Source organism: Astatotilapia calliptera, chromosome 3, assembly GCF_964374335.1.
Source record: "Astatotilapia calliptera chromosome 3, fAstCal68.1, whole genome shotgun sequence".
Lineage (NCBI taxonomy): Eukaryota > Metazoa > Chordata > Actinopteri > Cichliformes > Cichlidae > Astatotilapia > Astatotilapia calliptera.
The window spans coordinates 70879234-70892554 of NC_137424.1; the positions used below are offsets into that span (position 1 = coordinate 70879234).

General features: G+C 41.9%; 1 protein-coding gene and 1 long non-coding RNA gene across 3 annotated transcripts in view; both read left to right on the plus strand.

The window, feature by feature from the left end:
- Window positions 1-13321, plus strand: part of LOC113018288 (junctional adhesion molecule-like) — a 71997-nt gene that overhangs the window by 16794 nt on the left and 41882 nt on the right. The window lies entirely within an intron of this gene.
- LOC145425752 (uncharacterized) lies at window positions 2361-6113 on the plus strand. The gene is made up of 3 exons (XR_013906482.1): window positions 2361-2486; window positions 4381-4467; window positions 5815-6113. It is a non-coding gene; the product is annotated as an uncharacterized LOC145425752 (long non-coding RNA).

The following is a 13321-nucleotide window of genomic DNA, read 5'->3' on the forward strand; positions in this document are numbered from 1 at the left end:
CAGGAGACCACACAACATGAAGCAGATAAGGATAAGGAACTGAATAAAAATGAGGGTTAGACATGAGAAATGTTTAGTTAACTGGTGATTCTAAACCGATTGTAGGTGTGAATGCTAATCTGCGATGGACGGATGACCTTTACACATGCTGTGAAAACTGGAAGGGATAGATGATTGTTAATCTTCCACCACCAGCTTTTTAGCTTTACACACTTTTTGGTGTTTTGTTGTTCAAACTTTATTGAAACATCAATTTGTCTATCTTACAACCCAGCTCTGCTACGGGAGGGGAGGTAACATATATGAGATTCCCACAGGGAAGATCGGAGTTGAAAAGTTTTATTTAAAAAAATAATAAGAAGCATTTACTACAAATGGGGGCAGGGATAGCTCCATGATTGGAAAGACGGGGGTTTAAATCCACCGAACAGCTACCCTGAGCTACTCTTGAGCTAGGGACTGTCTCTGCACACTGCTCCCTGGGCGCTGGATTAGTTGCTGCCCACTGCTTCACTGAGTGAAATGGTTAAATGCAGAGGACTACAAAACTTCCCACGTGTGGGATTATTAGGGTTTTAAATTTCAATAGTGAAATAAAAAAAGAAACAAACAACCAATGCAAAAACAACTTACTCACTTACGTCTTACCTGTAAAAATCAAAACTAGCCTTACAGGCTGTAACTTAGACAAGGCTGACAGAAAGAAACATACGGCACAGACTGCTCACACATTTCAAAGCAGCAGCCCCTGAACAAATGCTCTTCAGCCCTTTAAAGATGCATGTGTGCCCAATAAGCCACTAATTGGTTCCTTTCCCTTGAGGTGCAAACCACAGGTTCCCAGGCAGCCAATTGTCTGTGGGTCTTGCCACACTTGGATTTGCTTGAAGGAACGCTGTGTGGCTGTAAGTGTCAAAGTGCTTGGTCAGAAGGAGTTGTCTGATTTTGGGGGGTCTCAGCATAATTGCATTACAAAACAAAGAACTTTCAGCCCAATGTTATTGTGATTTGGCAAAACAAAATTAAATTGAACTGAATTTAAGTGAATACATGATCTGAGAAATAATCATTTATAAAGCAAAGAATGTTTAAAATACAGTCAAATCAACCTGAGTGTCATTTCTCTTTAGTTCTGATCTCACTGCTGAGCTGCACAACAAACCAAGGTCAGTAACCTTCTTCTGTCACAGTTTAAACCTGAGAAATGCTCACTGATATGACCTGATTGGGTTCATGTTTCACAATGTAAAGTCAAACAGATCATCATTTTTTTCATTTTAACCCTCACAGCTCGTCTGACTGTGAGTCCCAGCAGCTCTCAGTTCTTTAAAGGAGACTTTGTGTCTCTGAGCTGTGAGGAGGACGACAGCTCTGCTGGATGGACTCTGAGGAGAAACACAAGCAAACAACAGAGGTCTCAGTGTGGAAGCACATGGGGAAAACCAGCTGGTTCTTCATGTAACACCTCTATGATGCTTCATGACAGCGGAGTTTACTGGTGTGAGTCCAGAGAGGGTCCCATCAGTAACATGGTTAACCTGACAGTCACTGGTAAGCTGAGTGTGTGGAGTTAGTGTTGATGAAGCTGTGTGTAAATGGATGAAATGCTGTAGTTTGTCTCTGTGTTGAGGTGGATCAGTGATCCTGCAGAGTCCTGTCCTCCCTGTGATGGAGGGAGATGACGTCACTCTGCTCTGTAAAACAAAGACCACTCCCTCCAACCTCACAGCTGCTTTCTATAAAGATGGCTCCCTCATCAGGAAGCAGCCTACAGGTCACATGACCATCCAGCATGTTTCCAGGTCTGATGAAGGCCTCTACAAGTGTGACATCAGCGGTCATGGAGAGTCTCCATCCAGCTGGATCACTGTCACAGGTGACACACTCACCTGTCTGTGTTTCTGCAGCTTTCAACATTCACAATGTGACGACAACTTAATGACTGTGTTTGCTTTATTTTAGGGGAACACACCACCACACCTCCACCTACATCCAGCTCTGCTCCTGGTTCCACCTCCATCACTCTTCCTCCATCACTCTCTCCTCCTGTTCTCTCTGTGTTGTCATGTGTTGGATCAGTGTGTGTTGTGGTTCTACTGGTGTTACTGGTTCTGCTAGTGAGACGATGTGTTCACAGGAAACCTGAAGGTGAGACTCAGATGGCTGCATTTTAGACATGTGAGGTGTGTTAAATATATATTGAAATTGTTTTTATATACATTATCTACATTATATATACATATTATATCAGATGTTTATTCATTTACCTTATTCTCACACAACTAACTTGCATTTTTACACATTAAAAATCTAAAAGTATGTCTTTAGTTTAGTTGTGTTATGTCAAGGTTCTGTTTAGACTCTTTACAATAACATATTTCACTGTTAAATTTTAAACATTTCATAAGATCACAGTGAACCTGCAGAAGATGACAACATGCACAGAGATATGACAATATCAAATCATCAACAACAGCCAGTCGGAGGTAATATTGGGTGTGTGGACAAGTATGATTTAGAAAGTAGAAACAGTGCTGACATTTTTAAAAAGCTAGGAAACGTTTAAATATACTGTAAAAGAACATCTGTTCTTGGTAAATAACATATATAAAATCTTAGATTTAAAACTGGTGAGTGAAAATTTAACTGTTGAAGCTCCAACATTACAAACACAGTCCAGAAGTCAAGTTCAGGGACTCCAATTAGCTCAGGTGAAACGTAGCAGACAGCCAGCAGTTCAGCCACCTTTGTCCCGAGGCTCATGTCTGTCAAAGATGCCCCATAATATTGGTATAAGTATTAATTAATTAAGGTCAAGTGGCCCATAGTGTTGTATTTTAAAAAGGCGCTTTGCAGTCGAATCACTCCGTGCTTACTGTGTGATGTTATTTGTGTGCTGGTCTCTGTGTTTGTTGTCTGTGGTTAACAGAAGCTAACACCTCTGCATTTGTACCGTTTCCTGTTTATGATTAAAAAAAACAATCAAACATTTTAAACATTTTTGAACTTCATCTAAAGCAGGTTAGAAGCATATAATAATTAAACAAACATATTAAGTGAATGTAATATGAACAGAAAATGTCAGTTATGGACAAAACATCACCAAAAACTAGACTATAAAGTTATTTTGCAGAGGTATTGAAGGACAGAGACTGATTGAAAGTTATAGGCTAACATGACCACAGGAAAAAGCACCCAGAATCTTCCTGATATTAGATAATTAATTCATGAGGATGGCCACATTTTCTAGCACAGCAACTTGTACCTGTCTTATTGGCACTGAGCTCTAAATAAACTCATTATTTTATCTAATACAATTAGATCAAAAATAATCTAGCTTCTAAAAAATGTTCAGAAATTTAGACCAAACAAAACTTGATAATAAAGTCTACTTTGACTTGACTTACTTTGACTTAAGATACAAGCATCATCATAATTATCCTTACATCCACCACATTCAGGCCCATATCCTTGGTAATGAGACCTCCTGTGTTCAATCTACAATTCAGACTGTCCAGACTCATTCTCGTCTCACTGATGTTCACTGATGTTTGTCTGCAACCATCTAACGATGTCTTCAGCTCTCTGTCCAAGAAGCCACTGTCCACTGCAACGTGATCCCATCTACCTGAAAGTTCATACTTCCCCCTGCCAGAGTAGAAATCTACACTGTGCTTTGTGTAGTACCATCAATGAAGAGGTGCCCAGATTCCATTCAGTTCACTTTTATTCATATATCACCAATTCATTTGCCAAGATCGGCTGAACATGTCTAATATTAAAAGTTGAGATTGTGTCTGTCTCCTTAAGCAAAACTGGAACATAGTTCTGAAGAACGAGGGCTCTGCTCCCCATTCTACTTTAAAATTCTCTAGGAACCACATACAGGTTACTAGAGTGGTGAATGTGTTGGATATATGAAGTGTATAAAGAGACAACTATAAGACAATGGGTCTTTTTGTCGTCTTAAAGGTCTGTGTCAAACCACAGCAGCTGCTTCCTGTTATATTTAGTTTGTTCTTGTAGTCTGAAGTTGAAGAAACTTTTCACCACAGAGAGTTCTGGTTTGGCCAATGGCAGTGTTCATTTTGTGAGAATTTGTTTGCTTGGTGCACTGCGGTGAAGTGTGTCAGACGGCACTTAAAGAAGGTGGCATCTTTGTGGCTGTGCATGTTCTTCTTACACAAACACCTACCAGTTCTCTGCAATCATTTCATGATTCTCAGCAGAGGTTTAAAGGAGTGGAAAAAACCTCTGAAAACCTCCTGCTAGTCACAAAAGTAATCATTTAATGTCTGTATAATGAAAAAATAAAAAAAAGTGAAAGAGTATAACATTGCTGCTGCATTTTCTGTAATCTGTGTTTGCTTTGTTTTACAGAAGGTGATCCAGCTGTAATCTATTCAGCAAGGAGAATTGAAGATGTTAGTTATGAACACATAATCATCACACCAAAGATGAAAAGAGGTACAGATGATCTTTACGTCTGACTTTGGATACAAGTTGTTCTGGTCTCCACACAAAGATCAGCAACCCCGATCTTGACTAAAACTCAAGATTTCAAAATTCTTGGTATAATTTCAGAAAGAAATATATATATATTTTATCTGCAAAGTTGCACTATTCATTCGAAGTGCAAAGCAAACTGTGAAGTCAATGAAAAATGTAAATTAATTTAATATACCTTGACTTAAATTACCTTAAACAGAAATGATTTTGTTCAAGTGGGTCAAAAGTTATCACAAGTTTGCACAAGAGCTTTGGTTGAAATGTGGAAATTACAGGATAGCACAATAGATGTGCTAAGTGGAAGCAGCCATCCCCCTTCAAGCATGACAAATGTAATCATTTTAAACAAGTTGCTGATTCCGACTGGTTACAAATTATAACCAAACCAAAATAGAGTAACACTGTCCGCAGTTCAGTAACATTTGCCACAAAGTGGAAAATGAGAGTTTAGGGCTCATTAACAGACTGAAATAAACCTAGTACTGCACTGAAGCATGGCTGCTTTCTTTCACACATGACCGCAGCATTTGACTCAGTAGATCTGAACATTTTTTATCAGCTGCTGATTTCATATATTTCATTCATATATTTTAGAAATCAGCTTTTTAGTTATCATCTAGCTGTGACGCACCACACAGTTCAGTGTTAGGTCCTCTTTTTTTCCTCTGTGTGCACTTAACTAGGTCAAATTTCACTCACCTATGCCTTGCTTCATTGCAACACCACTGTGCACCACTGCTCACCTTTGTTCTCCGAAGTCTCGCTGCTCGCCCACCCAGTGAATGAGAGACAGAGAGAGAGAGCTCTTCTCGCACTGTTTCTATGCCAGAAGAGCAAAAGAATAGTTAGATTAGTTAGAAGACTAGTTAGTTCCATATTTTGAATAAATGTTTTGCCAGTTCCGTCAATCCACCCAGTTTCTTGCTGCTTCTCCTGTTCAGGATCATTTGCATGGTGGAGCTTTTCCCAGCTGTAAAGGTGAGGTGGGATACTCCCTTGTAGAGGTCACCAGTTTATTACAGGATATTCTTGAATGAGGCCAAATCTTACAAGAAAGACACAAAATAAGCAACAATTAGGTGAACAAAAATTACATATTAGACTTTTGAATATAATTTAATGCAGTTTAGTTTATGAGTTAATTGTTTCACCTCTGTGGATTTCAGGTTCAAGTGTTTTTGAATTGATTCAAGTCTGAACTGGGACTGTGTGTGATGCAGAGAGGTGGAGACTGGAGGTCTTGATTGAACTACAAAGCTTGTAATCATGTTTCCTGTTGTTTGAACTGTGTGTGTTTGTGTTTAGACTTTAAACCTGAACCAGACGTCGTCTACTCTTCGCTAAGGTAGTCCACCAGTCCAACCACTGACGTCCAGCTGCTGGTCTCGATCTGGTCCCCCAGCACCTCAGACCAGAGGACATCCACATGTTAACAAAGTTTTTTTTTTTATATATGTGCATGTTTTTTTTCCCACTCTTTTATGATTCAAAAAATCAGAAATGATATTTTTTTACTGACACAGAACTATCAGTGCTAATATAAATATATGAATGTGTTTTATAGACACTGTAACTTCACTGTTATTTACAATAAAAATATGAGAAATAACTTGCTCTTGTTCCCACAGCAAGCATGTGTTTCTCTGCAGGATTAACAACCCTTTGTTCTCTTGTGTTTCTCACGTGGTTCTGTGGGCTTCACCAAGATGTAAGACGGAAAATTTGACTTGTTCCGGTTTGGTTGTGGGTAACCAATGCAGACATCTTTTCACTTCAGAGAAGAAGAAGAAGAGGGAAAAAAACCCCATTAAACCTGCAGGAGAGCTACAACATGGAAAGAGTTCTTACCTTGATGTTCTAATTCACACTGAAACCAGTGGCAGCAGCTGACTGTTTGATGTTAAGGAAACATAATAATAACAATCTAAACATTATTTGGTTGCAGATTCATGTGATTCTTTACAATCAATATGTATTACAAATCTCAAATCTGGGACTTTTTACTACTGAGCAAAAACAAGTTAAATCCAACCTTCTAGTTAACTTGGACTACAGGGTGCTTCATTTTGATAAACAGATTTCTTTTTTGTTCCTCCTCCTGGAAATGATTCTGTGTATACTTCTCAGATATCTACAAACAAAAGGTCTTCTACTCATTTCCAGAATAGCCTTTGACCCACTTGAATGAATTTCTTTAACACTTAGTACTTTAACCCGAATCTAGAGAGCTAAAGTGTTTGGAGATAAACTAAAAACCAATGAACATGTAATGCATATGAAACTTCCTTCTGGATCTCATCTGCTCAGAGCTGACACTTGAAAGGTCATGTTGAAAATTTGCTGCCATCTAGTGTTTAAACTTCAGCTTACCAGTGAAGTAATTTGAGTTAAATGGCCTTTGAACAGTTTGGTGGCACTCTCAATTGGTGCTTACTCTCTGTGTGTCACTATCACTTCCTGTTCCTTTTACAACACACAGGCTGTATCCCAATTCAGGGTCTGCAGCCTTAAATTACGCAGCCTTAACGGCCCACAAGGGCCGCGTACTCAAAGACCACTAAGGCCGGAAGTGCGAGGCTTGTGAAATGGGACGGTCTAGCCTCCGTTACGCTGACCAGGTTGCCTAGCAACCATGACACTAACAGCTGGACACGTTTGACACAGCTTTGTTTGACAGAAATAAAGGAGAAAATCTTTTGTTCATTTGTTTGTGTTAGTGGAAAATGATTCTATGTTTCTTTACCTTCTTTTAAATGTAGAGATGCCCTTTGTCTGTGTTTAGATTAGTTTAGAATTATCCTTTTGGACTTTCCCAGCAAAGACATATTGTTTTGGGACATATTGTTTTAGATTGTTTTATCTCTCACAGCTTTCTCCCAGCTCTCTGCTGACGAGACTAGCGCCACATATGGAGTTGTTTATTTTATCTGTTTATTATTTTCTTATCCTGTTCTCACTGTCTTTCCTATAAAAAGTGCCAAGCCTCTGTTCACGACGTGAGTTGTTCTTAACGGCTCACCCGTGTACACGTTAAAGCATAAAAAGTAATCTTGTCTCATTGTGTCTTTATTTCTCCTGGGTCTTTTGCAGAGTTTTCCCCCAACAGTTTGTTTGTTTCTACACGAGCTTTGATTTGATAAGTATCTGAGGCTGAGACCACAGGACTGTGAAATCATGATTATTGGGCTTCACTTCTGTACTGAACAGTCATTTAAGATTAGCTAGTAAATGACAATTAGCTAATGTTGTTCATGAGACTAAAGTCATCTCACTTTTGTGATGTAAATATAATATGGCCAATATTAAAGTTATAATTTCAATCATTATTAGTTATTACAGCAGTGAATTGTTAGAGTTTGTATTGTTGATTGTCATTTATGCTTAGAAATATTTAACCATAGATGCTTAGAGGTGTATAATCAATTGTGTAGTGATAAGTTGTGTGATCTTTAACAGGCTACAGAGGCTTGGGGTGCATTCCACACTAGAATGCACACCTACATCCTGGGAGCACGGGAAGAGGTCGCATCTTGTTTTAATTGTTTTATGGTAGGATTAACGTAGCTACGTCTGTTCTAGTCTAAGTGCTTTTCTGTTTAGATGAACTGCTGGACTTCCTCACCGGGGGGGGTCTAGTCTACCCTCTTCCTGACCAAGGATGTTTGACCCTTTGATCAGCAACACACACACACACACACACACACACACACACACACACACACACACACACACACACACACAGGCAAGGTACTCTTTGTTTGTATGTAGATGTCGTATGTTAATGAACCTATGCATATTCATGTAACCTCAATAAAAAGACAGTGTTACGGGAGGACGGACGAGACCAACTGGAGTCAAGCGGTTGTCCGGTTCTCTCCCGTGCACGAGTAACATGAAGAAGTTTGCCTACTTCGTGTCTTGCTTGCAGTGTAATTATATTGTCTTAACGTTCCAGCGAATAGGTTCAAGCTACAAACCTAACATTAATGAACTCTGTTTCAAATACTGAGCTTCAGTAAAGATTCAAGCTGCATTTATTTATATTATTTATATTTCCTGTCACCTTAAATCTTCACTCAAAGACAGGTTTCTTTGACACTGTATATACAGTGGGGCAAAAAAGTATTTAGTCAGCCACCGATTGTGCAAGTTCCCCCACTTAAAATGATGACAGAGGTCAGTAATTTGCACCAGAGGTACACTTCAACTGTGAGAGACAGAATGTGAAAAAAAAATCCATGAATTCACATGGTAGGATTTGTAAAGAATTTATGTTTTGTATCACATACAAAACACACAGCGTCCATGTGTTCCATCAACAAACACTCTGTGCTAAACCAGTTTGACCAGGATACTGACTCACACACACACACCTGTTTTCCACCAACACAAAGCTGGTGAGGATTTGATGAATAATCAGAATATCAAATAATTATTTTAAGGTAACAATCTCATAAAGGAAATTTAATTCATAAGTAAAAGAAATTCCTATACACTGACCTTTTCGCCGTGAACAGTAACAGTAATCAGTAACTCATCAACTGCTCTGAGCAGCCATATTTCCCACATGGTCATATGAGCCTTCAAAGTTTCCCAGAATGCACTGCTTTAACCTGGACTTGTTTATTAAAAATGTGAAACTTTGATAAAGGTTTTGTCTGTAGATTGTGACAGTTGGAGTGGATGCTGTAAAATATATTAATTTGGTTGTAACTCTTTTGCACAACTTAAATTAAGTATGTATTTAGCCTTAATGATTTGATAGCTTAATATTTGATGACGTAAAGAAAGAAAGAACAAATGGTAAGTCCTTTTTTTTTTTGCATTCATGTTGATCATCCACAACACAAATTGGTGTTTTTTAGCCATGATAATTTCATAATTTATAATTTGATGATGTAATGAGGGAATCATTGGTAAGTGTAAGTGGGGTTTTTTTTTTTCATGTTATTTGAATATGGGATTATTCCTGCTGGATTAATGATGAATGATTTGGTTTTGTTTTACTTTTTAAAGGTAACATATATTTTGAACAATTGAGTTTTTTTTCGTTTGTATGGTGTGTAAAGGATTACAAAAAGCCTGAAAAGTTTGACTCCTATCTAAACACATTGTATATAGCATTTTACAACATGTTTAGAGACATGTGAGCTTTGAAGTTAATTCATTGGACCAAGTTGATCTCAATTCACAGACAGACAACTTCCCACTACACAGAGTTTGTTGAGAGATTGTCTCTACATATCTGTTTTACTCAAATGTGTTGACTTTCCATTACTTTGTAAATGTATTTGTTTGTCAAATATTCAAGAAAGCACTTTGGTAAACCATTTTGTTTTTAAAGTACTCTATAAATAAAGTTGGACTTGAAATATATATGTATGAAGCTAGAGAAGACAGGAATGTTGTCACGGCGGGTGAGGAGAGCCGTGTGAAAATAATAAATGAGGATCCAATCGCAGGCAGTAGTGGAGAAGTGAAGGTGGTTTATTGAACACAAAAATAAATATGGACAAACAGCAAATGGAGCACGAACTAAACTAGACTGGAAACAACTAAACTACAGAGCACAAACCTGGACAAGAACGAGCAGAGGAGATGAACAGCAGGGAGAACACACGGGTGAGACATGGTGGATGGACAGACAGACCAGCAACTACAATGACAGAGGACACGACTTAAATACACAGAGAAACACAGGGGAATTACACACAGGTGGTGGACACAGCTGGGAATAATCAACAAGACGAGACAGAGGTAAAACTGAACACACTCACATGAGACGCAGACCTTCACAATAAAACAGGAACAAGAAACCATCACACTAAGACGCAGACTCGACATAGAGAGAGAGACAGAAAATGACACATGGAACTAAACTAAACCTGCAAAAACATGACAACTCAAAATACTGGGTCAAACTGACCCAGAACCGTGACAGTACCCCCCATCCAAGGGCTGGCTCCTGACAGCCCAAAACAAAAAAGTACAAAGCACCAGGCCAGGGTGGGCGGAGGGGGTCCAGGATGGAGGGACAGAGACCAAACAAAAAACAAGGAGCACTAGAGTCCAAAAACGCAGGAAACCACATCAAGAAACAAAACGAAACCAGAGCTCAACATGAGTCCACGAAAAGTTCAGGGGGCCGACCGTGCACACGGCAACGGCGGCGGTGCAGGCAAAACCAATCAGGAGGCCGACCACTTGGAAGGCAGTGGCGGCCACTGAGCAGGTCTGGAGGTCGGCCGCGATGCCAGCAGCGGCGACGAACTCTTTCCGGAGGCCGTCCCCGAAGGCCATGATGCCAAGAAAATGGCTGGCAGAGGCGAGGCGGAACAGGTCGAGCTGGCTCTGACGGCGGTGTGGCAACCACAGGACCACGCGAGGCCGGACCAGACGAAGACGAAGGCGGAGCTGAGGCCGGACCAGGCGTGGATGAAGACACGGAGGCTGCGGAACCTGATGGCAGAGGGACGGCTGCGGAACCTGACAGTGGTGATGCTGCTGGAGGTGATGTGGATGCAGGCATGAGGCTGGACGGGCTCCTTGGGCCCTCCAGCAGACGTGGCATGAGGCTGGACGGGCTCCTCGGGCCCTCCAGCAGACGTGGCATGAGGCTGGACGGGCTCCTTGGGCCCTCCAGCTGACGACACTTGAGGCTGGACGGGCGACGCGGGCCCTCCAGCTGACGAGGCAGGACGCTGGCTGGGTTCACCTGAACCCCCAGCAGATGAAGCAGTAGGCTGGATGGGCTCCTCGGGCCCTCCAGCTGATGAAACGGTAGGCTGGACGGGCTCCTCGGGCCCTCCAGCTAGAGCAGACACTGAAGCAGCAGGTACGGAGACCTGCCAGTGTGGACACTGGCTGGGACTGAGCAGCACAGTGGCTAGACTCAGGCAGCCACAGTGGGATGCAGTCCTCAGAGGGCTGAAAGTGTTCCCCAATACACTCAGCAGAGGACGGAGGCGGACAGATGAACTCACTTGAACTCTCAGGGGGTGCTGAGAGCTGAGACTGTTCTGGTGAGCTCTCCGGTGAGGCTGCTGGCGCTGGCGTCTTGACCTCTAGGGGTCCAGAGTTGGCTGGTGACTGACACCCAGTCTCTGGGGAGGCTAGAGGGAGCAACTGTCTCTGACATGGCCAGCTTAAAAGAACCAGCAGATGTTGTGGTGAAGTGTGTTCACTGCTTAGAACGAGTCAGTGATGATGGTGGCTGAATGAACGAGTGGGTAGACTGCTGAACTGGTGGCAACTGAGCTACAGGTGGCGAAGTTGTAACAGGTGGTGGAGTGGCTGGCTGAACTGAGGGCAGCTGGGCTGCTGGCTGAACTGAGGGCGGCTGGCTGAACTGAGGGCAGCTGGGCGCCTGGCTGAACTGAGGGCAGCTGGCTGAACTGAGGGCAGCTAGCTGGGCAGCTGGCTGAACTGAGGGCAGCTGGCTGGGCAGCTGGCTGGGCAGCTGGCTGGACTGAGGGCAGCTAGCTGGGCAGCTGGCTGAACTGAGGGCGGCTGGATGAACTGAGGGCAGCTGGGCGCCTGGCTGAACTGAGGGCAGCTAGCTGGGCAGCTGGCTGAACTGAGGGCAGCTAGCTGGGCTGCTGGCTGAACTGAGGGCAGCTGGGCTGTTGGCTGAACCGTTAACTGAATTGCAGACCCAACGTTAAACTGTGGTGAAAGTGTGGATGGGAGAACATGATCAGGAAAAACTGTTTCGGTGAGGTTTACAACTTCCCCTGAATGACTCAGTGCAGGTGAAAAAGGGTCCCAAACATTTTCATTGTCTAAATTCATAATACCAGGCTTGGAAACAGAATGGAAACAGTCATTAACACAGAGCGTGGGCTCAGGAGAAATAGTCTTGGAAACAGTGGCCATGGGTGAGACAGAAAAATTATTGTTATCTTCAGAAGACACACAAAAAATAGATCCAGAAACAACAGTCACAGAGTCTGACGCAGCAGAAAAAGTGTCCCTTTCACTCACCACAGCCGATTGTTTACATGTCCCGACATCCGGCTGTGGGGTGCCACGCCGACGGCGCAAACGTCGCTTCTTTCTTGGAGACGGCTCCGACAGGCCGGGTAAACTTTCGTGCGTCATAACTAAAGGACTGTAGTTATGATGACCATAACTTATGGTCGTGCTACAGTCCAACCTACCAAACGTCACTCTAACGCGACTTCCTTGATATTGAGAGATATTGAAAGTGTGGCGTTTGAACGAGTGGCCGAAAAACAAATGTTTCAGCTTTATTTAAACCTCAAAGTTAACCCTACTTAGGCAGTTTTAAAACTCTAGTTGTGTTATTCACTGAAAATACCAACAGACTCAGACTTTTAGAACAAACTAAGAGTCAGATCAGCAGAAACAAAAACACGGAAATGTCTGCTGTAACTGCGTCGCTCTGCTCCACTTTGCTGTTTGTCGATGTCTTCGTGTTGGTCTCTGCAGGTGAGGTTTATAAACCAAACGGTGTTTCCCTCTGAGATAAAGAGGAACAAACATCAGTCTGGTTTACATGTTACTTCCCAAACAATTCGTTTTATATTGAATCAGACAATCATATTGTCTGATTGTGTGACGGCATCACAAGGTCTGGTGGTGTCTGTGGATTTACCCACTTGGTCAGTGGTGCTGTTTGCACCACAGAGACAAAGAAGTGTAAGATGTTCGTCACTGTGATGTGTTGTAGCTTCAGGAGTCAGTATACAGCCAGGGGCAGATCCACAGAGGTGGCAGGTGCCACCCTAAAATGATCTTTTGGCACCCCGAGTGCCACCGTAGTTTTGTATCTATATTGTTTTTATTAAAA